This window comes from Lepus europaeus, unplaced genomic scaffold, assembly GCF_033115175.1.
Source record: "Lepus europaeus isolate LE1 unplaced genomic scaffold, mLepTim1.pri SCAFFOLD_3_1, whole genome shotgun sequence".
Classification (NCBI taxonomy): Eukaryota; Metazoa; Chordata; class Mammalia; order Lagomorpha; family Leporidae; genus Lepus; species Lepus europaeus.
This window is the reverse complement of record NW_026909276.1, coordinates 12,087,292-12,111,117: the sequence shown is the minus strand read 5'-3', so window position 1 is coordinate 12,111,117 and position 23,826 is coordinate 12,087,292. Positions and strand designations below refer to the sequence as shown.

Genomic DNA, 23,826 nt, shown 5'->3' with positions numbered 1-23,826 from the left:
GATCCTACATAATATTTTCTTAAAAAAATTAATTAATTTTCTATGCCATTTCCAATTTAACACCAGGTTTTTTTTTTAATTTCCAATTATCTTTATATACACAAGATCGATTCTGTATATAATTAGTAAAGATTTCATCAGTTTGCACCCACACAGAAACACAAAGTGTAAAAATACTGTTTTAGTACTAGTTATAGCATCACTGCACATTAGACAACACATTAAGGACAGATCACACATGAGATGTAAGTACACAGTGACTCCTGTTGCTGACTTAACAATTTGACACTCTTGTTTATGGCGTCAGTAATCTCCCTAGGCTCTAGTCATGAGTTGCCAAGGCTATGGAAGCCTTTAGAGTTTGCCGACTTTGATCTTATTCCGATAGGGTCATAGTCAAAGTGGAAGTCCTCTCCTCCCTTCAGAGAAAGGTACCTCCTTCTTTGATGGCCCCATTCATTCCACTGGGATCTCACTCGCAGAGATATTTCATTTAGGTCTTCTTCTTTTTTTTTTTTCTTTTCCATGGTGTCTTGGCTTTCCATGCCTACAATAGTCTCATGGGCTCTTCATCCAGATCCAAATGCCTTAAGGGCTGATTCTGAGGCCAGGGTGTTGTTTAGGACATCTGCCATTCTATGAGTCTGCTGTGTATCCCGCTTCCCATGTTGGATCTTTGTCTCCCTTTTTGATTCTATCATTAGTATTAGCAAACACTAGTCTTATTTGTGTGATCCCTTTGACTCTTGGGCCTATCAGATTCATCAATTGTGAACTGAAATTGATCACTTGGACTAGTGAGATGGCATTGGTACATGCCACCTTGATGGGATTGTATTGGAATCCCCTGGCACATTTCTAACTCCATCATTTGGGCAAGTCCTATTGAGCATGTCCCAAATTGTACATCTCCTCCCTCTCTTTTTCCACTCATATTTAACAGGGATCACTTTTCAGTTAAGATTTAAACACCTAAGAATAATTGTGTGTTAATTACTGAGTTCAACCAATAGTACTAGAACAACAACAACAACAACAAATACTAAAAAGGATAAAGTATTACGTTGTACATCTAGAGTCAGGACAAGAGCTGATCAGGTCATTGTTTCTTATAGTGTCCAGTTCACTTCAACAGGTTTCCCTTTTGGTGCTCAGTTGTCACTGATCAGGGAAAACAAATGATATTTGTCTCTTTGGGACTGGCTTAATTCACTCAGCATGATGTTTTCCAGATTCCTCCATCTTGTTGCAAATGACCGGGTTTCGTTGTTTCTTACTGCTGTATAGTATTCTATGGAGTACATGTCCCATAATTTCTTTATCCAGCCTACTGTTAATGGGCATTTGGGTTGGTTCCAGGTCTTAGCTATTGTGAATTGAGCTGCAATAAACATTAATGTGCAGATGGCTTTTTTGTTTGCCAAATTAATTTCCTTTGGGTAAATTCCAAAAAGTGGGATGGCTGGGTTATATGGTAGGGTTATATTCAGCTTTCTGAGGAATCTCCAGATTGACTCCATAGTGGCTTAACTAGTTTGCATTCCCACCAACAACAGGTTAGTGTCCCTTTTCCCCCCACATCTGTCCATCATCTATTGTTGGTAGATTTCTGAATGTGAGCCATTCTCACCGGGGTGAGGTGAAACCTCATTGTGGTTTTGATTTGCAGTTCTCTGATTGCTAGTGATCTTGAACATTTTTTCATGTGTCTGTTGGCCATTTGGATTTCCTCTTTCGAAAAATGTCTATTGAGGTCCTTGGCCCATCTCTTAAGTGGGTTGTTTGTTTTGATGTTGTGGAGTTTCTTGATTTCTTTGTAGATTCTGGTTTCAACCCTTTATCTGTAGTATAGTTTGCAAATATTTTTCCCATTCTGTCGGTTTCCTATTCACTTTCCTGACTGTTTCTTTTGCAGTACAGAAACTTCTCAATTTGATGCAATCCCAAATGTTAATTTTGGTTTTGACTGTCTGTGCTCCTGGGGTATTTTCCAAGAAGTCTTTGCCTGTACCTATATCTTGCAGGGTTTCTCCAATGCTCTCTAATAATTTGATTTTTTCAGGTCATAGATTTAAGTCTTTAATCCATGTTGAGTTAATTTTTGTGTAAGGTGAAAGGTATGGGTCTTGCTTCAAGCTTCTGCACATGGAAATCCAATTTTCCCATCACCATTTATTGAATACACTGTCCTTATTCCAGGGATTAGTTTTGGATCTTTGGTCAAATATAAGTTGGCTGTAGATGTTTGGATTGATTTCTGGTGTTTCTATTCTGTTCCATTGGTCTATCCATCTGTTTCTGTACCAGTACCATGCTGTTTTGATAACAACTGCCCTGTAGTATGTCCTGAAATCTGGGATTGTGATGCCTCTGGCTTTGTTTTTGTTGTACAAGATTGCTTTGGCTATTCGAGGTCTTCTGTGTCTCCATATGAATTTCAGCATCATTTTTTCCAGATCTGAGAAGAAGGTCTTCGGGATCTTGATGGGTATTGCATTGAATGTATAAATTGCTTTTGGGAGAATAGACATTTTGATGATATTGATTCTTCCAATCCATGAGCATGGAAGATTTCTCCATTTTTTGGTATCCTCTTCTATTTCTTTCTTTAAGGTTTTGTAGTTTTCATCGTAGAGATCTTTAACGTCCTTGGTTAAGTTTATTCCAAGGTATTTGATTGTTTTTGTAGCTATTGAGAATGGGATTGATCTTAGAAGTTCTTCCTCAGCCATGGCATTGCCTGTGTATACAAAGGCTGTGGATTTTTGTGCATTGATTTTATATCCTGCTACTTTGCCAAGCTCTTCTATGAGTTCCAGTAGTCTCTTAGTAGTTCTTTGGGTCCCCTAAATAAAGAATCATGTCATCTGCAAAGAGGGATAGTTTGAGTTCTTCCTTCCCGATTTGTATCCCTTTAATTTCTTTTTCTTGCCTAATAGCTCTGGCTGAAACTTCCAGAGCTATATTGAATAGCAGTGGTGAGAATGGGCATCCCTGTCTGGTACCAGATCTCAGCGGAAATGCTTCCAACTTTTCCCCATTCAATAGGATGTTGGCCATGGGTTTTTCATATATTTCTTTGACTGTATTGAGGAATGTTCCTTCCATATCCAGTTTGCTTAGAGTTTTCATCATGAAAGGGTGTTGTATTTTATCAAATGCTTTCTCTGCATCTATTGAGAGAATCATATGATTTTTCTTCTGCAGTCTGTTAATGTGGTGTATTACGTTGATTGTTTTGCAAACGTTGAACCATCCCTGCATACCAGGGATAAATCCCACTTGGTCTGGGTGGATGATCTTTCTGATGTGTTGTTGCATTCTATTGGCCAGAATTTGATTGAGTATTTTTGCATCTATGTTCATCAGGGATATTGGTCTGTAATTCTCTTTCAATGCTGCATCTTTTTCCGGCTTAGGAATTAAGGTGATGCTGGCTTCATAGAAAGAATTTGGGAGGATTCCCTCTTTTTCGATTGCTCTGAATAGTTTGAGAAGAATTGGAGTTAGTTCTTCTCTAAATGTCTGGTAGAACTCAGCAGTGAATCCATCTGGCCCTGGGCTTTTCTTTGTTGGGAGGGCCTTTATTACTGTTTCAATTTCTGTGTCAGTTATGGTTCTGTTTAGGTTTTCTATGTCTTCCTGGCTCAATTTAGGTAGGTTGTATGTGTCCAAGAATCTGTCCATTTCTGATAGATTTCCCTGTTTGCTGGCATACAAGTCCTTGTAGTAATTTCTGATGATTCTTTTTATTTCTGTGGTGTCCGTTGTTACATTTCCACTTTCATCTCTGATCTTAATGATTTGGGTCTTTTCTCTTCTTTTTTTAGTTAGTTGGGTCAATGGGGTGTCAATTTTGTTTATTTTTTCAAAAAACCAGCTCCTCGTTTGGCTGATTTTTTGTAATTTTTTTTGGATTCAATCCTGTTGATTTCTTCTCTGATTTTAATTATTTCTCTTCTCCTACTGGGTTTGGGTTTGGGTTGCTGCAGATTTTTTAGATCCTTGAGATGACTTGAAAGCTCTTCTATTTGGTGCCTTTCCAATTTCTTGATGTAGGCATAAACTTTCCTCTTAACACTGCTTTTGTTGTATCCCATAGGTTTTGGTATGTTGTGCTGTTATCCTCATTTACTTCCAGAAAATTTTTGATTTCTCTTTTAATTTCTTCTATCACCCATTGTTCATTCAGGAGCATGTTGTTCAGTCTCCATTTGTTTGCACGCACTCTAGGGATTCCCAAGTTGCTAATTTCCAATTTCATTCCTTTGTGGTCTGAGAAGCTGCATGGTATGATTCTAATTCTTTTGAATTTGCTGAGACTTGCTTTATGGCCTAGTATGTGGTCAATCCTAGAGAAGGTTCCATGTACTGCTAAGAAGAATGTAAATTCTTTATGTGTAGGATGAAAAGTTCTATAGATATCTGTTAGATCCATTTGGGCTATAGTGTCATTTAAATCTACTGTCTCCTTGTTGATCTTCTGTCCTGTTGATCTGTCTATCTGTGAGAGTGGAGTATTGAAGTCCCCCAGTACTATTGTATTGGGGTCTAAGTCTCCCTTTAAGTCCCTTAACAAGTCTTTTAAATAAACTGGTGCCCTGTAATTAGGTGCATATACGTTGATAATCGTTATATCTTCCTGTTGAATGGATCCCTTAATCATTATATAGTGCCCCTCTTTGTCTCTCCTAACAGTTTTTGTGGTAAAGTTTATGTTGTCCGATATTAAGATGGCTACTCCCACTCTTTTTTCATTTCTGTTGGCATGATATATATTTTTCCAGCCTTTCACTTTCAGTCAGTATGCCCCATTGTTGGAAAGATGAGTTTCTTGTAAGCAGCAAAAAGATGGGTTTTGTTCCTTAACCCAATCAGCCAATCAGTGTCTTTTAACTGGACAGTTCAGGCCATTAACAATCAATGTTACTATTGAGAAGGAGTAACTTTGCCCTGTCATTTGCCAAAGATATTTTCTAATATATGGTTTGAGATTCCTGTGATCTTTAGTGTGAGGTTTCCTTCCTTTACCTTCTTTCATATTGGTGACCCTGTTTCTGTATTTCTGTATGTAACACATCTTTAAGCATCTGTTGCAGGGCTGGACGAGTGGCAACAAATTCTTTCAATTTCTGTTTGCTGTGAAAGGTCTTTATTTCACCTTCATTCACAAATGAGAGCTTTGCAGGATATAATATTCTGGGCTGGCAGTTTTTCTCTCTTAGCACCTGGGCTATGTCTCGCCATTCTCTCCTAGCTTGTAGGGTTTCTGAAGAGAAGTCAGCTGTGAGTCTAATGGGAGATCCTCTGAGAGTAATCTGACATTTCTCTCTTGCACATTTTAGGATCTTTTCTTTATGTTTCACTGTGGTGAGTTTAATTACGACATGTCATGGTGAGTATCTCTTTTGGTCTTGTTTATTAGGGGGTTCTATGAGCTTCCTGTACTAGGATGTCTCTGTCCTTCTCCAAACCTGGGAAATTTTCTGCTAGTATCTCACTAAAAAGGCCTTCTAATCCTTTCTCCCTCTCCATGCCTTCAGGTACTCCTAGAACCCGAATGTTGGGTTTTTTAATAGTATCCTGTAGAGTCCCAACAATATTTTTTAGATTTCTTATTTCCTCTTCTTGTCTTTGATTTGACTGTTTCCTTTCATGTTCTCTGTCTTCTAAGTCCGATTTTCTCTCTTCTGCTTCACCCATTCTGGTTTTAAGGCTCTCTAATGTGTTTGTCATTTGATCTATTGAGTTCTTCATTTCATTATGGTTTCTTGTCACTATCACAGTTTCATGTTCTACTAGTTGTTTCATTTCATTTTGATTCCTCCTTAATGTTTCATTTTCGCCCAACAGATTTTCTATCTTGTCCATTAAGAATTTCTGTAGTTCAAGAATTTGTTTTTGAGAACTTCTTTATGTTCTTATAAATTTTTTGAGATCTGCTTCTTGCATTTCCTCTATCTCATCTTCATAATCTTGCATTGGGGTGTCTTGTTCATTTGGGGGCATCATAGTGTCTTCCTTGCTGTTGTTACCTCAGTTTCTACATTTGTTGTTTGGCATGTTGGAGATAATTTATGGGTTTTTTTTGCTGTGGTGTTTTTTCTCATTATACTATGCCTGTAAGTGGGCTGTCTGCTTTGATGGATCCTTAGAGTCTGTGATGGCTGTGATGGCCAGAGAGCTCTCCTTGATTCTTCAGGTTTTAAGGCTGTGCAAAAAGTGACTCATCCAGATTGTTCTCTCCCTTGCTCCTTGCTCAATCTCTCTCTCTCTCTCTCTCTCTCTTTTTTGACTCAGTTGGGAAGTAATTCTGCACAGCTGAGTGGAATTGAGGTTAGTTGAAATCTGGCCTCCGTGAGTATTCGTTTGATCTACCCCTGGGACCGCAGAAAGAGTTTATGCAGCCCTCAATGTGTTCTCAATTTTCGCCACACTCCCAAGGTTACTGAGTTTATGTACTCGGTGAGTTTGCTCGCCTCCACTCAGATTTTTACAGTCGCAGATCATTAGCCTCACCTGTTTTCATTAGATTCTAACCTCCTGTTATTTCTCCCGACCAGAGTCAAGTTTTTCTGCCTGGCTACTCGCAGTTGCCGCTTTACATATGTAAAATGGCTCCTGCTCTTTGTTTTGCTCAGCTTTGTAAGGTGAGTGGAGAGAGAGGCTAGTGTCCATGCTGGTTCCCCTGATTTATTCGTGTTATTTTTTTTTCTCTCCTCCAGTCTGCCTGGTGATTTTTGGCCAGTGGGGCCTCAGGCCTCTGCCTTTCCCTGCCAATGTCTCGGGTTTCTGAGGTTTTTGTCTTACCTCCCCTTCCCACGCTGGCGAGATTCTGTGGCTCGACTCCCGCGGCTGGGATTCCATGCAGTGGGCTCCCTGTAGGTCCTCTGTGTCACATCCACTAGATCCAGAGGCATTTCCTCTGCAGTTTTTTTCTTGAGTCTTTTCCTGAGGCTACAGTAATTCCAGTTTTATTAAACTATATTTTCCCAGACTATCGGTGCACGTCCTCACTATCTGCCATCTTGGCTCCGCCCCCTCACCCGAGGCTCTTGTCATGAGTTTCCAAGGCTATGGAAGGAAGCCTTTTGAGTTCACTAACTTTGATCTTATTTAGACAAGGTCATAGTCAAAGTGGAAGTTCTCTCCTCCCTTCAGAGAAAGGTACCTCCTTCTTTGATGACTAGTTCTTTCTGCTGGGATTTTACTCACAGAGATCTTTCATTTAGGTCATTTTTTTTTGCCAGAGTGTCTTGGCTTTCCATGCCTGAAATACCCTCATGGGCTTTTCAGCCGGATCCGCATGCTTTAAGGGCTGATTCTGAGGCCAGAGTGCTGTTTAGGACATCAAGATGCATACTTTCTATGGAATGTAAGCAAGAAGTATTCTAATTGAAATGCTAGTGTGCATCTGTATTAATAGGAAAATAATACCACTCAATTATTTTTTTCTATAGAGTAAATTCTAGTAATAGCATTAGGTTTTTTTGGTTTACTGTAATTTATTTGTACAACAATCCTTAGATTTTTAAATTATTTCTTTACAGTAACACTTTCACACAATTATCAAATAGATGTTTCCATTAACTCTGTAATAACTTATTCTTAATACTACTAATTAATAGAATTGTGGGTGTTCTTCTAATAAGGTGTTCCTTCCTGCCCTTTGCCATGACTGAAGGGTTATTCCACAACAGAGGCTGATTATGTTTTGCTTTACTTTTTACCACATAATGGGTCCATTTTTTCTCTATTCACTTCTGTCATAATATTGTTTGGCACAGTAGAATCTCAGAATGATCCAGACTAGTTTCCTCAAGACTTTTTTTTATTTGACAGGTAGAGTTATAGACAGTGAGAGAGAGACAGAGAGAAAGGTCTTCCTTTTGCTGGGTCACTCCCCTAATGGCTGCTACAGCTGGCGCTGCACCAATCCAAAGCCAGAAGCAGAGTGCTTCCTCCTGGCCTCCCCTGCAGGTGCAGGGACCCAAGCATTTGGGCCATCCTCTGTTGCCCTCCTGGGCCATAGCAGAGAGCTGGACTGGAAGAGGAGCAACCAGAACTAGTTCCCAGCTTCCCATCTGGGACTAGAACCCAGGGTGCTGGCACCACAGGCAGAGGATTAGCCAAGTGAGCCACGGCGCTGGCCACCAAGACTTTTTTCATTCCTTCTCTTCCAAGGATAACACTGCAAACCTCTGTGTCACAGACAAAAAAATACATATCCAGTAAGTTATTTACTTGGTGATTCCTCAGCTTATTTTGTATTATATTTTAGAGTTTTATAAAGGTTCACTAATCAAAATGGGAAAGTAAACATAAATAAAATTCAACATTGGAAATTGCATAAACAAGGTGATACTGATGTGGCTATAAGACATTAGAGTCATCTAAGTTTAGTGAAAAGTGATCCTTGATTTTTCTGTTGCCACAGCAAAGGACATATTTGCTATATGATTCTAATTGCAACTTAGAGGAGAATGTGGTGAATTCTTGGGGCACAGAAAGGATGAAACAGAGTCTGGATGGACATATAGATGGTATAGTTGACAGTATTTTAGCATCAACTTAGAAATAATACTCAGCATTCTGCAGTGTTGAGTTACCTAGTGCTAACACAAACCAACTATTAAAATAGTGTGGTTCTAACTATTGAAATAGTGTGGTTCCCAATAGACTTTCGGAGGCTCTTCTTCATTCATGGATAGGAATGGAAATGTGTGGAGGATAGGATCTACTGTAGGGTCTTTAAATGTTTTTCATCATTTCTTTCAGCCACTCTGACAATGAAGGTGGTATTTTTAGAGTTTCCAGAGTTGTATTTTTAGGAAAATCAATTGTTGTTCATTTAAACTTCATTATTCAATTCTTTAGTCATTTACCAAAACATAAATTGTAGTCAAACTCAAAGACTCTTCTCTATTCTTTGTCTTACTTGAGCCATCTGCCATGTTCAAAATATTGATGTAATTGGGGTGGAGAAGGGAGACAGAGTGAGGGAGACATATAAAGAGCTCCCATCCACTGGTTCACTCCCCAAATAAGACAGACTGAATCCAGGAGCTGGATTGGAACAGGAGCAGCCAGAACTAGAACATGCAGAGCATTAACCTACTGCGCCATGGCTCCAGCTGGCCCCTATTTTTTATTTTTAATGTGGTGTATTAGAGTGTTCCTTTGGTTACCCATTCATCCCTCTCTGCAATTCTTGGCAGATTTTTGCCTCTGTGTTCTGACACTCCTGTTTCTTCCCAGCCTTTGGGTCACAGGTATAACTACATGTTGAATGTTTCTTTGTGGTTATACAAAAGCTCAATACATCTAAAATAGAGTCATAGTCTGCATTCCACTCTTATATTCATATAGGTAATATGAATCTCACAACTAGCCTTGACTCATATCACAAAAGTGGGATTTTTTTGTCCTGGCATCTTTGATCAGTCTGAGGTCTAATCAGATTAGACAGCTACTTCTGTCTTTTTGTTTTCACATTATTGTCATGCATACATGCAGTGTATATAAAGGAAGAGCTGTTGTTCAATTACTAATACTGTAGGGTTTTTCATATAAGAAATATCATTGCTGACAAAAAACCCAGAAAGTATTTTAGCACATTAATAATACTTTAGTCTCCTCCTCCTACCAGCTGTGCTAAAAGCTAGTGGATGTGGTGACAGTGGAAGAAAGCATTCAGGAGTTAGGGGGTACATAGGACAAGAGTCAAGAGAAATATACAAAAAGAACAGAGACAGGAAACACAGCTTTTAATATTTTTTATCTAGGGGTGGGCATTTTGCATAGTTAAGATGGTTTGGGGGTTACCTTCTTCCCAGATTGGGGAGTGTGGGTTTGAATCCTATATTAATTTATGATTCCATCTTTATATTAATACAGACCATGAAAGGCAGCAGATGATGACTGAAGTGCTTGACATCCTTCTATCTACATGGAAGTCCCAGTTGACTTCCAGGCATCAGACTTTTGCAGAGCCTTGGCTGTTGTGGGCATTTGTGGAGTGAATAGACAGATAGCAGGTCTCTGTATATCTGTGTGTCCATCTCTCCCTGCCTTAGTAGCAAAAGTACATTAATTAGGCAAAGATTTTTGCTGAAATTTGAGATGTTAACTTTGCTCTTTCATAATTTTGATAAATATATTGCATCAAATGTTAATATTTGCATTTTTAGTAAATTGCTTCAAAATAATTAACACTCCTCAGATGGAAGACTTTTAAATAGGTTTAAAAATTCTGTTTCTCAGTTGTTATGTCAGTGTATGTAGAGTTTTACTAAGTGAGACACATTCCAGTTTAGGTTCCCAGAAAGCAGATGTTGCTGAGTTGGAGAGCAAAATTATTTTTTGGGACCAAGTCCTATAACTAGATGGGAGAGGAAGTAACATGGGGCAAAGGAAGAAGTTGGAACTGTTATAGAGGCTCTACGATACTTTACCCCATCAGTAATTAAGTCTGAAACAAGTATGCCTTTTTTTCAATTCTGAACCTTTATACAACCTAACAGCAAACCATCACCCTGTTTCTCAGGAAGGGTAAGACCTCTAGATGACTGCAACAGAGATTGGCCTAGAAGGAGGTGACAGCAGGGGGCAGTCCACTGACCTTGGTCTCCATAAGTGAGCAAAAGTCCTATCTTGGTCTAGGCTGCTCAGCTCAGTATCTGTCACATCCTCACATCACATAAGAAAAATATTTGAAGCATCTATTTTTAAAACTTGTTCTCTTCATAACACATGTTCCTTCAAAGGACACTTATTCTCTCTCTTTTTAAAAAGCCATATTTACCTTGAATGAACAGCTTAAGTGTAATTTTTAAATTATCATGTTCAGGGATTTGCTGTGTTGGAAAGCAATCTAAGACACCTTTCGCAAGCCCTGCATCCCTTATCAGCATGCACTTCAAGTTCTGGCTACCACACTGGCTATACAGCTCCCTGATCATGTACCTGGGAGGCAGTGGATGATGTCTTCTGTAGTTGGGTTTCTGCCACTCACATCAGAGACCAAGATGGAATTCTTAGTTCCTGGCTTTGGGCTGGCTTAGCCCTGGCAATTGGGGGCATTTGTGGAGTGAATTAGTGGATGGAAAATCAGTGTCTCTGTTTCTCTCTGTCTTTCTGCCTCTCGCCCTCCCCTTTCTCCCTCCCCTCTTTCCCCCACTTTTCATAGAACTATATCTTTAAAAATGATTATTATCTGATTGGTAGTAGGTAGAAAAATAACAATAATTATACTTGCATCAAAAATTTCATACTTATTATTCGTTTTTTAAGAAAATTCTGGGATACATGTTTTGCACAGGAGTTAAAATACAGCTTGGGATGCCCACATCTCATATCAGTGTCTGGGATCAAACCCTGATTTGGCTTCCAATTCCAGGTATCTGCTAATGCACATCCTGGGGTGCAGCAGGTAATGGCTCAGGTAGTTGGGTCCCAGCCACCAACATGGGAGACTGGGACTGATGTACAAGCTCTGAGCTTTACCTTGATGGAGCCTTGGCCTTTCATGGAGTGGTGATCAATAGATGTCATTATTGAAGGTGAATCTAGTCAATGTCACAAGCTTAATCTTTGGAGCAACATTGGTATTTTCACATGGAGTACATCCTCATATACTGTAAACGTTCTTCTAAGCAATATTTTTCATATGCCCAGGAATGGTCATTATGAATTTCCTTAAATTCTGTCTGTAAGAAGAACACCTATTGGTTTAGATTTATATTGGATGCATTATTTCAGCCATTTTGTTGTAACAGAACTTCTCATTGCATTTTGTAAATAAATAAATGAAACTCTTAATACTGTCATTAACTTTTAGTAAAATTTGTAAAGTACTAGATTAAATGTCTTGAAACACTGCAAAATGGCAAATATAAGTACATACATAAATAATTTTTAAGATTTATTTTATTTATTTGGAAGACAAAAGTACAGAGAGAGGTAGAGACAAAGAGAGAGAGAGAGAGAGATCTTCCATTCTCATTCATTCCCCAATGGCTGTAACTGCCAGAGCTGAGACGATCTGAAGCCAGGAGTCAGGAGCTTTTTCCAGGTCCCCAGCATGGGTGCAGGGCCTAAGGACTTGGCCATCCCCTGTTGCTTTCCCAGGCACATTAGCAGGGAGCTGGATCATGTGGGCACAAACTGATGAGGTCTTTACTAATTATATACTGAATTGATCTTCTGTATATAAAGAGAATTGGAAATGAAAAAAAACAACCTGGTGTTAAAATGGAAATGGCATAGAAAATTAATTAATTTGAAAAAATATTATGTAGGATCTCTGTCTTTAATGTGCTGTACATTGCTATTTAATGCTATAATTAGTAATCCAATGATAGTTTTTTTCACTTTATGTTGCTATAAGGGCAAAATGTTGAAATCTTTACCTAATATATACTAAACTGATCTTCTGTATATAAAGAGAATTGAAAATGAATCTTTACATGAATGGAAGGGGAAAGGGAGTGGGAAAGGGGAGGGTTGCGGGCGGGAGGGAAGGTATGGGAGGGGGGAAGCCATTGTAACCCATAACCTATACTTTGGAAATTTATATTCATTAAATAAAAGTTTAATAAAAAAAATAGAGCAGCTGGGACTCAAGCTGGTGCCCATATGGGATGCCAGCACTGCAGTCCAGGGCTTTAACCCACTTTTCCACAATGCCAGCCCCAAGTAAATAATTTTTAAAATAAATTTTGCATATATATATTTTTATGATCCTATATGTTGTTTGTACTAAGTTGCATGTTTGTAGCTCCAAAATTACTTGCCACTGTTTCAAACTCATTTAATTGGTATATTCTGCTATTTCACAATCTAAAAATTAGTAGTGAAAAATAGGCTTATGAGTCAATCATTAAAATGATTATGGACTAAGACTGTGGTTCATAGTAGAGAGAAAACATTTTCTTGTAATAAAATACATTATGGAACATTGGATATTTTAAGTTCATATTTTAACAGCATTAAATATTTTGCATTACAAAGCAACCTTCAGATACCACCTCAGATTTTTTTTAATTCCCCACAAATAAAACTTTGAACGCATTAAAAGCTAATTCCATGTTTCTCTCCATTACAGACCCTGTGATCACTTCTCTACTCTCTTTCTTGAATTTGTCTACTCATATAAGTGGAGTTATACAATAATTGTACTCTTACTACTGGTCACTTCTATTAGTATTACTTCTTCAAGTTTCTTCCCTTGTCCTGGTACATGTAAAAGTTATAAGATAATTCTTCAATTCCAAATATATTTCATTGTATGTTGCTCTCATTTGAACATAACTTTGGGGTTAATCTCCCCTTGTAAGGTATTAAGGCAGGAAAATTAATCTGAATGTGGTGTTTAGAGGTGGTACCTTTGGGATGGGATTAGGATTAGAGATCATCAGAGTGGAATCCTCATGACATGGCTTTTAGAGAATGCAGGATGAGACCAGAGACACCTGTATGTCCCCTGTCTGTTACCATGTGAAGCCTTGTGCTTCTTCTAGAATTCACCAGTGAGAAGGCCATCACCAGATGCTGATCCTTATCCTTCAACCAGAACTATGAGCAGAAATAAACCTTTTCTGCCTATAACTTGGTCAGGCTGCCATAATGTATTACTAGCAACAGAAATTAAACTAATGCATATGTATATACCACACATTCTTTTTTCATTTATCATTTTATGGGAAGTTGAGTTGTTTCTATCTTTTGTTTATTGTGAATAATGTTGCTTTGAGCATGTGTGTGCAAATATCTGTTCTTTTTAAAATCTTATTTAAGGTGTACAAATTTCATCTATTTCATATATACAGATTCAGGAACATAGTGATACTTTCCACCTTACCCTCCTTCCCATCCATGCCACCACTCTTCTTCAGCCTCCCTCTCCTATTTCTATTCTTATTTTTTTTACAAAGAAAGATCCATTTTCAGTTAACTTTATACTCATAAGATTAGACTTACACTAAGTAAAGAGTTAAATAGTATGTATATATTTAAAAAAAAAATTGTTCCTCAACAGTGGAAACCCATTTTCACTTCTTTTGGTTGTAGACTCAGTAGTGGAATTCCTGGATAATAAGAAAATTTCACATTTAGTTTTTTGGAAGTTTCAGTACTTTCTTCCATATTATTTTCATCATTTTGCATTCACAACTGGAGTATATTAGAGATTCAATTTCTCCAGCATCACTAACATTTTTGTTCATAATGGACATTTGAATGGATGTAAAGTGGTATTTTATTGTTTGTCATTTGCATTTTGCTAGTAACAAATATGCGGATAATTCTTTCATGTGCTAAGCAGCAATTTGAATAACTTTGTAGAAATATTTAATCCGTTGCCCATCTCTAAATGTTTTTGTTTCTGAGTTGTAGGATTTTCTTATATGCAACATATCTCCAATAATAATCTCTCCTGAAACATGAATTGTAAAAACTTCCCATCAAATGGGTTCCCTTTCTACTCTGATAGTACCTTTTGTTGTATATTTATACAACAAATTAAAACTATTTAGTTTTAATTTTATACAATTCCTGCTGCAGTTTTCTTTTGTTGCTTTTGAATCATTAGTATTATATAAAATAAGTTACTACCAACCCCATTGTCATTGTTTCTCCCATTTTTTCTTAACATTTTAAATTTAGAATTAAAATTTGATATCATAACATAGACTATTAAATGATTGTTATTTATTTAGAGAAAATATTCAAATTAAATTTAATATGTTTCCCAAAAGGGTAGTATTCTTTGTTACTAATGGCTTTTTCAGTGCTTTAAATATGCCAAGCTGTGTTGGCTTGGTAGGCAAAGGCCAGCCTATATTTAAAGGGCAGTAATTTCCACTTCAGATGTTAGAGTCATAAAGACATTCTGGTCTCCATGTATCTACCACAAATGTAATTATTATTTTGTATTTTCATTTTTCCAACATAAATTATAATCTTTGTGATTTTTTTTTCATTCGTGGATTATATAATTTATTTGGGTTTTAAATACTGGAGGCTTTTCTGGGCTTCTGTTTTCTTACTGATTTCTTTTTAAAAAAAATTTTAGAAAGCTTTTATTTAATGAATATAAATTTCATAGGTGTAGTTTTATGAATATAGCAGTTCTTTTATCCATAACCACATTCCCACCCCCACTTCCATCCCATCTCCTACTCCCTCTCCCATCCCATTCTTCATTAAGATTAATTTTTAATTAACTTTATATACAGAAGATCACCTCTATACTAAGTAAAGATTTTAATAATTTGTACCCCCCCACACACACAAAGTATAAACTACTCTTTGAAAACAAGTTTTACAGTTGATTCTCATAGTACAACTCATTAAGAACAGAAGTCCTACATAGGGAATAAGTGCACAGGGACTCCCGTTGTTGATTTAACAATTGACACTCTTATTTATGATGTAAGTGATCACCTGTGCGGCTTTTGTTTCAAGTCATTTGATACTTTCTTTTGGTCACCTTAATATTTACAATTGTTATATAATTTTGATATATGATCCATTTATTACAATGAAAAGTATTAATAACATTTGCCAATTTTATATTAACCCATAAGGATAATTCTACATCTACACTTCAAGAATAAAATGTGACATTTAAACAATTGAAGATGAGTACAAACTACAAGAGAAATTCAATTCAAGAGTCATGATAAAGTATTGTAATTTAAGAGTCTTGTACTGTCAATAAATTTTAGAAACAAAAAAAGTGAATGTGTATGTGGCCTGGCAGTTAAGTCACAAGTTGGGATGCCCACATCCCATATCATAGTGCTTCCATTGGAGTCCTGTTTCTATTCCAGATTCTGGCTTTGTGATAATGGGCACCCTGGGAGGCAGCAGGTAATGGACCAAGTATTTCAATTCATACCATCTATCTAAGAGATCTGGATTGGGTTCCTGACTTCCAGTTGCAAGGGGTTCATTCCCAGTTCTTGTGCACAATTGGGAAATGAACCAGTATAAGGGAGCTGTTTCTGCCTTCTTTCTCCATCTCTCTGTCTCTCCATTTGCCTTTCAAACAATAAAGAGCAAGACAACAAATTTGCTCACTTAAATTGTGTGCATTCTTACAAAATTTCCTTTAAGAATATATACTGAAATATAGACAAAGATGTTTAGAGTTTTCAAAAGAATTCATTTGGAAACAGTATTTAGAAACTCAATATAATTGTTTTGGTAATAAATGTAGTCAAGATATTTTGCAATTCCATTCAGGCCTATGTAATGCAGATAGGGCATAAAGCCTACCCTTTCTCTGGTAATGTTGATCATGTAAATCTAGGGCCAGTGCTGTGGCTCACTAGGCTAATCCTCCACCTGTGGCACTGGCACCCCAGGTTCTAGTCCTGGTTGGGATGCTGGATTCTGTCCTGGTTGCTCCTCTTCCAGTCCAGCTCTCTGCTGTGGCCTGGGAAGGCAGTGGAGGATGGCCCAAGTGCTTGGGTCCTGCACCCGCATGGGAGACTAGAAGGAAGCACCTGGCTCCTGGCTATGCATATTTATGGGATACCATATGATGTTTCATTATAAGTATCCATGCATGTTGGTTCACTTAACACAATGAACTCCAACACTGTACTGCAAATGACAGGACTTCATCCATTTTATGACTGAGTAGTATTCCATTGTGTATGTATACCATATGTTCTTTATGCATTCATTTGATAATGAAACTCCATTGATCTCATATTTAACTACTGTGAGTAGTGCTGTAACTCTTCAATACAATGATTTCATGCCTTTCAAATATATATCCAATAATGGGATTTCTGGATCCTAATTTTAAATAAATTGTCAAAATTGATTTTAAATCTTTGTTATATGTATTATAAGAATTATATATTACTATAGTTTCAATAATGTTGTGACTATTTTAAAATTTACTTTATGTAAGTGAGGTTGCATATTGTTTCATTTTATTATTGTTTATATCCCTTGCCTATTTTTCCACTGGACTATGGTATTTCTAATTTTTTGTTTGTGTAACTTTTTATTTAGTAGAGCCATTAAGCCTTTGACTATGATGTAAGTTAACACTATTACCTCAAATATATACTTATTAAGTTAAAAACAAAAAGAAATTCTGACACAGTTTTCCAGAGTTGCAAAATAATTTATATTACCACTGATGCTTAGTGAGAGTTCCCAATTCACCACACCCTTGCCCACATTTGTACTTTCTGTCTCTTTAATGATAGCATTTGAATAGTGTTGAGGTGATTGCTCATTGTGGTTTCTATTGGAATTTCTATTTTGACCAGTGATATTGAGCATTTTTCATGTGTTTCTTGAGGACGTGTATATCTTCTCTTGAGAACTGTCTATGCATGTCCTTTGCCCATTTCTTCATTGGATTATTTTGTTGAGTCTTTTTTTGTTTCAGATATATTCTGATTCTTTATCCTTGCTTTGATAAGTAGCTTCCAAATATTTTCTCACATTCTGTTAGATGTGGCATTTCCTTTGCTATGCAGTAGTTTCTGAATGTAATATAATTCAATTTATCTAGTTTTGTATTTGTTGCCTGTGCTATTTTGTCATCGTATTCAAATATTCTTTGTCTGCATCACTGTTTTGAAGTTTGCTCCCATTGTTATCTTCTAGTAATTTTATAGTTTCCGGTTTTATCTTTAGGCCTTTTATCCATCATGAGTTGATTTTTTGTATGGTGAGAAGTATGCATTTTATTTTATTTTTTACATGTGTAAAAATTATTACACATATTTGCCAGATCATTTATTGATGGATTATCCTTTTTCCAATGTCTGTTCTTGACACTTGCATCAAACATCACATGGATTGATTTCAGCATTATCTCATCTGTCCCATTGATCCTTGTGTTGGGTTTTATGCCAGTATGATGCTGTTTCAACTATTGCAGTTTTGAAATCTGGTACTTTGATGCCTCCAGTTTTATCTTTTCACTTGGATTCACTTTGGCTATTCTGGATCTTTTGTGATTCTACACGAATTTAGGATTTTTTTTGTAATTCTGTAGGTAATGTCATTGATATTATATCTGCACATTGCTTTAGATTGTATGGACATCCTAACAATATTTGTTCTTTCAGTTCATGAATAAAAAATCTTTCCTTTTGTTTGTGACCTTGCTGATACCTTTTACCAAAGTTTTATAATCTTACTGTAAATATCTTTCACCTTCCAAAATTAGTTATTCCTAAATATTTAAAATTTTGTATCTATTGTGAATAGAATTTCTATCTCGATTTCTCTTTCAGCAAAATTATTACTGTTGCATTAAAAAGCTAGATTTCTGGATGCTGATTTTCTATCCTGTAAATTTACTGAGTTAGTTTATCAGTTCTAACTATTTTTGGTGCAATGTTTAGACCTTGCCATGTACAAAATCATGACTTCCTGCTTTCCAAGTTGAAGCACTATATTTCTTTTCACATCTAATTGCTCTTGCTGAAACTTCCAATGCTATGTTAAATAAGGTTGATTAGCATTAAGAGAATTAAGAAGGCTGGCACCAAGGCTCAGAGGCTCACTAGGCTAATCCTCCGCCCTGCCGTGCCGGCACGCCGGGTTCTAGTCCCGGTCGGGGTGCCGGATTCTGTCCTGGTTGCCCCTCTTCCAGTCCAGCTCTCTGCTGTGGCCAGGGAGTGCAGTGGAGGATGGCCCAAGTGCTTGGGTCCTGCACCCCATGGGAGACCAGGATAAGCACCTGGTTCCTGCCTTTGGATCAGCGCAGTGTGCTGGCCACAGCGCGCTCCATTGGAGAGTGAACCAATGGCAAAAGGAAGACCTTTCTCTCTCTCTCTCACTGTCCACTCTGCCTGTCAAAAAAAAAGAGAGAGAGAATTAAGGGATAATGCCTGCCCTCAATGATCCTTTAGGCATGTTTAAATACCTTATCCAGTCTCTATGCAATGTAGGCATTTACTAAAAGACATACGTTAAAAATGGATCAATTTCTTTTTAATAAACAGGCCTGCTTTTGTTTTTACTGAAGGCTCAGGTGGCACATAGCAGTTCATAAAATGGCTTCTGAGGTAGGGGGTTGAGGGAAACAAAAAATAAGCTGAGGTGGGAGAGAAAACCTGAGAAGGTAAGAGCTGGCTGGTTCCTTCTCAGCCTGATTTAGGGGAGGGAGTAGACGCCTCTGAAAATCAGGAAGGATCCCTTTGGTAGGGGAGAGGGGAACCAGGCAAAAGGCTGCTGCTTTGGCTCTCCTGAGACTCAAGAGAAAGGGGAAAAGCCAGTGTTTTCACATCGTGAATTATGGGAAAACAGAGAGTGGTACAAGTCAGTTGGAAACACTGGCAGATGGAGATGGTGGCTGGGTGTCCATTGACTTGTATGCTCTCCAGCATGGTGGTGGTGGTGGGTCTCAGTGTTGATGGAGCCTAGGTCTCCCAACCTACACTGGGGGCCACATGCCTGGCCTAAGAGGGAGAGGAAACGGTGAAAGCATAACTGAGCAAGGAGCCTGGGACATTAACTGAACCACACACTGTAGGATGTGGGAGGCTGCAGATTTAATAACTTCATGGCTTAATAGTTTGCAACCTTAAATTGCAAATACTATAGGCTGGCATTGTAGCATAACATGTTAAGATGCCACTTGCAATACCAGTATCCCATATAAGTGCCAGTTCAATCCTGACTGCTTCATTTCCAATTCATCTCCTTGGAAAAGTAGTGGAGTACAGTCCAAGTATTTGGGTCCCTGCCACACACATTGGAGCCCTGGATACAGTTCCTGGCTCCTGGCTTCAACCTGGCCCAGCTCAGCCATTTTTGCCATTTGGAGACTGAACCAGTGGATGGAGGATCTCTCTCTCTCTCTCTTCCTTTTTCGTACCCTCCATCTGTTACTCTGCTTTTCAGATGAAATAAATAACTATTTTTAAAGATGCAGAAATACTAGGACTTATTGTAGGATTACTAAAAAATACAGAGAAGCAATTACATGAGTTAAAGAAATTGATGCATGCCATGAATGAGAAATTCAGCCAAGAAATAGAAATATTAAAGAACAACCAAATTGAAATATTAAGAAATGAAGAGTTCAATATCTCAAATAAAAAATGCAGTGAAAAGCATGAACACCATTCTCAATGGTGCCAAAGAAAGAATATCCAAGCTGAAAGACAAAGGTTTTGAAATATCACAGTCTGACAAAAAAAAAGAAAAAAATTCAGAAAAATGAAAACAGTGTTTAGTCTATTAGACACCATCAAGGACAAACTACACATGTCTTAGGCATCCCTGAAGGAGTGGAAAAATAGAGTAATTTAGAAAACTTAATCAGCGAAATAATAGAAGAAACTTTCTGAAATTTGGACAAAGATATGGACATCCAAGCACAGGAAGTACCTAGAATCCTAGATAGACATGATTGGAGAAGGTCTTCATCACAATACAGAGTATTCAAACTTTCAAATGTAAAACACAAAGAAAAGATGCTAAAAAGTACAAGACAGAAATGCAAGATTATTGCTAAAAGAGCTCTAGATTGACAGCAGATTTTTCATCAAAAACCCCCTAGAAGAGGATAGAACAGAGACATAGTCCAAGTCCTTAAGGAAAAACAAAGCTGTTGGGCTGGAATACTGTATCCAGCTCAGCTCTAATTTGTAAATGAAAGTTAATAAAGACTTTCCAAAACAAACAATCTTGAAAAAAAATAACTTGTCCCCTTAAAAGTGATACTTCAGGATGTACTAAACACAGAAACAGAGAAATATAACCAGCATCGTGAAAGAATATCAGGCCAAAAACCTAGTATTAGTACAAAGTAATAGTAAAACAAACAGTAGAATATATGTGGGGAAAAAAGGCAAGAACAAGTCATCACTCACCAAAAACAATCCTTTTTTTTTTTTTGACAGGCAGAGTTATACAGTGAGAGAGAAAAAGAGAAGGGTCTTTCTTCCATTGATTCACCCCCCAAATAGCCATGACAGCTGGTGCTCTGTGCCAATCTGAAGCCAAGAGCTAGATGCTTACTCCTGGCCTCCCATGCAGGTGCAGGGCCCAAGGACTTGGGCCGTCCTCCACTGCCTTCCCGGGCCACATCCGAGAACTGGACTGGAAGAGGAGCAACTGGGACAGAATCCAGCACCCCAACCAGGACTAGAACCCGGTGTACTGGTGCCACAGGCAGAGGATTAGCCTAGTGAGCTGCAGTGCCAGCTACCAATAACAACCTTGAATGTAAGTGGAATAAACTCTCCAAATAAAAGATAGACTGGCTGAATGGATTAAAAACATACAAGAAACACTGCGTGCCAACAAAGCTACACACAGACCGAAAGTGATAGAATGGAGAAAATTATTCTATGCTAATGGAAATTAAAAAATGAGCAGGAGTTCCTAGCCTAATATCAGATAAAATAGACTTTTTTCAGAATTAAGTTTCATTTCACATTGATAGAAACTGTGGAAAACATTTACATTTTCCCACTTTACAGCACAACATTGCAACAGAATATTTCTTGCCATAAATAAGATTTTGCTGACTTATATAACTGAAACAATATATTTTATTCTTCAAGGCAAAGCAAACTGACTCAGAAATGATTGTTCAAAATTTTTAAATCCAGAGATAAATATATGGCTTCATTATTAACATTATTATTCTATAGTCCAGTACTAAATTATTTTCATTACCAATTAGCACTCATTTATAAGAAACATTCTTGTGTGTCTTGTTTGGTCTGTTGTAATACAGCAGAAAAATTAACATACCTCAGAAATGTTAAGCATCCTTTTTTTGCTGACAGGAACTGTGCCTCATGCCTTCATAGGCCTTAAAGGTTACACTGGCCAGATTTAGCAATGTGTTTAGCTTTTCAATAGTAAGAGAATGAAACATTAGTGGACCTAAGGGTTGCAATCTCCATGGCACTGGAGAATAGAAACATCTCTATTAGCACCACTGATAGGACATCTTGGAAATGAAGCCCAAAGTGGAAGCCAGCAACTAAGTGCAGTGATACCCACCAGTTTCTGCTGTATGGTAATAGCAGTATATAAAAATAAAACTCCTCCCTGAGGAAATCCTTCCAAAATAATTTGTTAGAAGGAATGCCACTCATCATCTCTTGATCTATCAAAACCTTTACATTTCCTGCTGTCTGTTTAATTCCAGATTCATCCTCCTGTGAGTCTGGTGAAAGTCCAATATTATCAAACCAAGAAGGCATAGACATGTTTATATTTAATGTAACAGGCATAATGGGTGCATGTGGGCAGCTACATTTGGTATGTGAACTTGTGATACCTGCAAAGGCTTCTGCCCATCCATGCCAAGTATCTCCTAATCCGTGAAGGAAAATTACCACAGTGGCAGCATTCCGGGTGTGAGGCATGATTGCTAACAGTGGAGCAGACATGGTATTACCACACATACACAGAATAAGCCAACAGCATGTCAGAAGTGGAAGGGAGGAAGAATGTCTGGCCTCAGCCCAAGGGTCTGCCAGCAGTGAGTCACCGGAGCACTACTTGGAACATGCTCAGTCATGTAGGCGCTAAGCCAGAGAAAATAGTTTAAGAAATCGTCAGGGCCAGTGCTGTGGCATAGAGGGTAAGGTCACTGCCTGCAGTGCCGGCATCCCATATGGGTGCTGCTTTATGTCCTAGCTGCTTTTCTTCTGATCCAGCTCTCTGCTATGTCCTGGGAAAGCAGTAGAAGATGGCCCAAGTCCTTGGGCCCCTGCACTCATGTGGGAGACCCAGAAGAAGCTCCTGGCTCCTGGCTTTGGATTGGAGCAGCTCCACCCATTGCGGCTGATGGGGAGTGAACCAGCAGATGGAAGACCTCTCTCTCTGACTCTCCTTCTCTCTTGGTGTAACTCTTATTTTCAAATAAATAAATAAATCTCTAAACAAAAAAAAAAAGAAACTGTCCAAAGAGACAAGGTCGTTATGTAATAATGCAAAAAATGGATAAAATGAAGAAATAGTGTTTTGAAAAATAAATAAAATTGATATATCCTTGGTTTAACTAAACAAGGGAGAAGACCAAAATTAACAAATTCAGAGATGAAAAAAGAGATGTTGGGACTAGTGGTGTGGCACAGCAGGTAAAGCCATCACCTGAAGTGCTAGCATCCCATGGAGATACTGGTTTGAGACCCAGATACTCCACTTATGATCCAGCTCTTTGCTGTGGCCTGATAAAGCAGTAGAAGGTGGCCCAAGTCCTTGGGCCCCTTCATCTGCATGAGAGACTCATAAGAATCTCCTGGCATCTGGTTTTGAATCAGCACAACTCTAGACAATGCAGCCAATTGGGGAGTGAACCAGCAGATGGAAGACCTCTCTCTATCTCTGCCTCTCTTTCTCTGTGTAATTCTGAATTTCAAATAAATTAAAAAAATCTTTAATAAAAGAAATGTTACAACAGAGACCACAGAAATAAAAAGAATCATCAGGAATTAATGCAAACAGCTATTGGAAAGATTGGAAAATATACAAGAAATACATAGATTTCTAGAAGCAGACACTCTATCAAAATTGATTTATGAAGACACAGAAAATTTAAATAGGCCAATAAGCAAGATGGAGACTGAATCAGTAATAAAGACCCTCCCAACAAAGAAAAGCCCAGGACCAGATGGCTTCACTGTTGAATTCCACTTTTAAAGAACTAATTCTAATTCTAAGTCTGAAACTTTCACAACAATTGAAAGGGAGGGAAGCCTTTGCACTAAAAGTAAAAACTTAACACAGTGAAGAAGCAACCAACAGAATGAGAGAAAATATTTGGGAACTATGAAACTGATAAATAATTAATATGCAGAATCTATAAAGAGCTCA

General features: G+C 37.8%; 1 pseudogene; it reads right to left on the bottom strand.

Moving 5' to 3' along the window:
* Positions 1-21,760: 21,760 nt before the first annotated feature.
* On the bottom strand, positions 21,761-22,305 carry LOC133755212 (acyl-protein thioesterase 1-like; annotated as a pseudogene).
* Between the last annotated feature and the right edge of the window lie 1,521 nt (positions 22,306-23,826).